This window comes from Onychomys torridus, chromosome 6 (genome assembly GCF_903995425.1).
Source record: "Onychomys torridus chromosome 6, mOncTor1.1, whole genome shotgun sequence".
Taxonomy (NCBI): Eukaryota; Metazoa; Chordata; class Mammalia; order Rodentia; family Cricetidae; genus Onychomys; species Onychomys torridus.
In genome coordinates, this window is record NC_050448.1 from 88,435,607 (window position 1) to 88,440,278 (window position 4,672).

At 32.4% G+C, this 4,672-nt stretch overlaps 1 non-coding gene across 1 annotated transcript; it reads left to right on the forward strand.

Moving 5' to 3' along the window:
* Positions 1 to 618: 618 nt before the first annotated feature.
* Trnan-guu lies at positions 619 to 691 on the forward strand. Its single transcript has one exon. It is a non-coding gene; the product is annotated as a tRNA-Asn (tRNA).
* The last annotated feature ends 3,981 nt before the right edge of the window (positions 692 to 4,672 follow it).

Here is a 4,672-nt window from a genome sequence, read left to right on the forward strand (position 1 = left end):
TACTTCTGACCTGTAAAGGGATTGAATCAATAATAAAATCATACAGAAACATAAAACAAAATATAATTCAAATGGACATGTCTTTAAAGAAACATATCATTGCTCTAGATCAACAGTTCTCAAGCTTTGCATCATGACCCATTTTGGGGAACAAATGACACTTTTACCAGCTTGCCTAAGACCATCAGAAAACACAGATATTTATATTACAATTTTTAGCTATCTCCAAATTAATTTTATGAAGTAGCATTAAAATAATTTTATGGTTGGGGTCCCCACACCATGAGGAACTTTATTAAGGAGTCACAACATTAGGAAAGTTGAGAACAACAGTTCTAGACACTGTGATAGCCAAAAACAAGGATCTCATTTTTTTTTTTTTTTTTGGTTCAGTAAAGACAAATATCTCATTATCTGCTAACAAAAAGTCTCAGGACTCAGTGGCATTTACTAACGAATTTAAACATCCATACAAAGACAAACAAACCAACACCCAAAAAAACTTATCAGTCCTTTTCCAAGTCCCCAAACTAGAATTGAACGAGGACTCTTTTTGGGTTTTAGGCCTATTTTCACAAAGGATGTAACTGGCAGTAACCATGAAGCACACAGCAAGCAGACCAGCTAGCTCAGTCAGTAGAGCATGAGACTGTTAATCTCGGGGTCATGGGTTCATGCCCCATGTTGGGCACCAAATAAAACAATTAAATTGCTAGCAATCCACAGAAATAGCTTAATGATTATAAGAATTTATTGGGAGGTTAACTCATAATACAGGAAATAGTGATTGAAGCATGGTCCAGCACTGTTCTCTGGAGAGTTCTGCCCTGATCTGTTCCAGCATCTAAGACCACTAGGTAGAGAGAGCCAAACCATATGCATCTCTGGTCTTAAGGGATCCTGTCTCAGCCATGCCCCCGGAGCAGGTCATAGGCAAATGTGGCAGTTATCTGAAGCCTTACTAGGTGCAGTACTTCAAGGTCAAAGCTGGAACATCTACCCAGTACAAACTGTTGATTACAAATTCTAATTTTTACATTTTTCCCTCAAGGGACAGCAAAAACTCACTAGATGTATTTCATCCTAATGGCCTCCTACTGAATAAACACACCATGGCCAGTTCTGACAATAGCCCAATATGTGTTCACTGTAAGTAAGTCTTCCCTTCTGCATTCCATCCCAGTTCTTGGCCAGGAATAATGCTCATAATTTCACAACTGCTTTGTGGCATTTGCTTACTAATGGAATCTTTTTGCTTCTTGTTCATTTGTTCAACAGTAGATCCAAGTACAAAATCTTCTGTTGGCCTTGGGGCCTGCAAATCACTCTTAGTTTATGTTTCACAGGAAAGTAAATTAGAAAAGGAAATTTGAATCAGCAACTGAAGTGGTACTAATAATTTTTAGCTGAAGGAGGAAGTAGAACTGTTTAGTCATTTCTGTAGAATATCACCTCAAGTTCCCTTCCCCTAAACAATGAAACTTTTTTCTATTATGGTCACTAAAATTTCTGGAAGAGTAAGTCCTTATATATTCATAATAACAGCCTACTAAAACCAAATTGCTAAATTTTTACTTTAGAAGGTTAAAGAACAAAATCTTTTTATTTTCTTTTTCTAAGTTAGAGTCTACTTTATTCCTGTGTCATGTCCTCATTGCCAGTCCTAAAGTCAAAAACAGATCTTCAGATGGTTGCCCTGGTACTGTAATAGCATTGCTTTCTATGCCCATGATTTCCTGTGTCCTTCATACACTTTTACACATGATTGAGCTCAGAACACAACCACAGTATGCTAAACCTTACAATAGCTACAAGTCCATTTTTCCATGCACAGTTAAATAATTACAAGTTCTAGAGACCTAGCATGTGGACATCTTTGTTGGTTCACTGTTCTGTGTCACAACCTTTATATTTGTGGTTCTTCAAGTACAGGGCCTGGGCCATTGCTAATTAATAGTTTCTGTGACATTTCTAACATTCTTGAATATTTCTGAAAATGTGACAGGTTTTACAACATTACCACGGATTCCTTATAGTGAAATAACAATAAATCACAGGTGTTATTTTAATATTTATATAAAGCAGTATATGTATTACTTCTCTAATCATGTAACATTTAGGCACAATCATTATACTTTTTGAAAATAGTTTATGGAATGTTTAGGGGATGCATTGTTTAAAATGACTGTTTTTGACTTATTTTTTCCATTTTCTATAGTACAGATCAATAAAAAATTAATTTTATTTTCTGGATGAAAATTGTGAAGCAAACCTAAGAATTAAAGTGAAACATAATTAAAAAATAATAGTATGTATTTATTTGTACATTTGTTTATTTATAAGGTTAACTGGTTGTGAGAACCGCACAAGCTTTATTTAGTGCTAACTGATTTTAGTTTTAAGCTATTGTAACTATTACATTTGTAAGAGATTGAGAAAACATGTCTAAAGACATGGAAAGTTAATTTTAAGGGTTTTCTGAAGTATGTGCACTATTTTTCATAATTATTCTCTATTCAGAGCCATTAAGAAACAAGATAATAGAATCTCTGTGTGGAGTGACCCATGAAAGATCACATTATCCTTGTGATGTGCTCCAGTGGTATTTGCAAAATCTCCTTCCTGTTGGGAGCCACAGAGAGGAGCAGACTAGAGGATATATCAATTCATAACAATTCATATCTTCATATTGTTCTCAGAATGAGACAAAGACATTTCATAAACTTTCATAACTGTGTTTGGAGGTTTAATTATTTAACCCTTAATCTCTTATTTGCACAAACTACAAGAATTTGCTCATTTGTCACTCTGGTTAAAATTGAGGTCAAATTTAACATTAAAAGTCATGTCATCAAAAATCAAAAGCTTTCATCCTCAGAGGATTGACTAATAGAATATCTAAATCCAAGAAATTGGGAGAAATATATATATATGACTAAGACTGGGAATGAATACATATTTAATTGCTGTATTCTTATTTTCCATGAAGAAACATGGTACTCATTTTAAATTATAAACAAGAATCTTAATGTAAAGGTATACATGGTTTAATAGGATATCTTTGGTTCAAATAGATAAAAATTCTAGCAATGAATTTAACAAAACTCAAACTAACGTTAATGATAAAAATCATAACTTTAAATACATTATTCACTTTTTAAAATTACCACAGATATGTAATGTAGAGAACACTATAGTATTCTTGAGAATCACTCCATGCTTGTGGATAAAATGTCCAACTAACTTTAATTTATTTTTTATTAATTGGATAGTTAAGGTGTATAATGCTCTTAAAATATTACTGTATATGATTTATTTAAGTGCCTGGTTCTCAACTGGTAGAATACAAGAATCTCCCCATGCAAATTCCCCTCCGACATCTATTAATGTTCTCTGGCAGCATCTTCAGCCCACAAGGTGAACAAATAATTGAAAAGCAATTATGTTTCACAACAAAAATAATCTTTCAATATAAAAGCATAAACATTAATCAAGTTCTAGGATTTCATCATGTAGACTCAATCATATAACACAGATACAGCATTGTATGAACATGAAGAATTTACATGTCTTTTAAGTCAGGTGGAATTTTACACATTATGTCAGCACTATGGCTTGCAAACAATGAGGTAATGTGAAGATATCTTTGTCTATCTTGCATTTCTCTACTAGAATTCTTTAAACAGAGTAACTATAAAGCATAAAATTATTTCTTTGTAGGGGGCTTATCATTCTAGAGTAAGAATAGCCCAATATATTGGGAGGCCTACTGTGTGATAGCTCCTTCTGGCTATATTGCCTCATGCCAGTAGGTAGTTAACAAGAGAAAAAAATGATAAAATATTAGATAAATGAGAGAGTGTAATTCTAAAGTAGCTGTCACAGACAACTTACGTATGTGGTATCATAGCAATTGGTGTTGGTGTAACTGATACAACTGCTAAAGATCTCATTTGTCAACATAGTCACCTTGTAAGTGAAGCTTCCCACCTGGGAACGCATTCAAAGCACAGAAATTGCCTGTGAGCATGCATGAGCCCTTCTTCTTTCTACAAAATTTATTAAGGGTATTTGCTCCACAGTGAGAATCCCACGAAGTTTCATGTTTATTATCTAATAAAATGATTTATGTATGGAGTCATTATAATCATCTGACAGAGAACCCATCTTTAACACTCATTAAAACTCTCACAGAGAACTATTCCAATTTATGTGTAATATGATTAAATGTTACCTGCATGAGCAGAAACATTATATCATTAATATTTTAATTAAATGTATTCAAACATGCATTAAAATTCATGTAAATATTTTGTTTTATGAAAATTAAAATATAAAATGATTATAATACTTATCAAAGCATTGTACTTTGTTTAATATGCTGTAATATGTTAGCAAAATAATCTATTTTATCAAAACATCTGTAAAATGTTTACTTTCTATGGCTTTTATTATTTTGCATATGTGCTGAATTTTTTTGCTTTCAAATAGTTTATCTTATTTTAAACATAGGATTATACAATATTGCAAAATAAGAAATAATTTCAGTAATGCAACTACAGTCAATTTTTTAAGAAGTTTGTTCCAAAGAATATTGTATATTTTCTACCAAGGATAGTTAATCTAAAGGAAATACATTTCAACAATATTGTCATATATTGAAATGCATAAA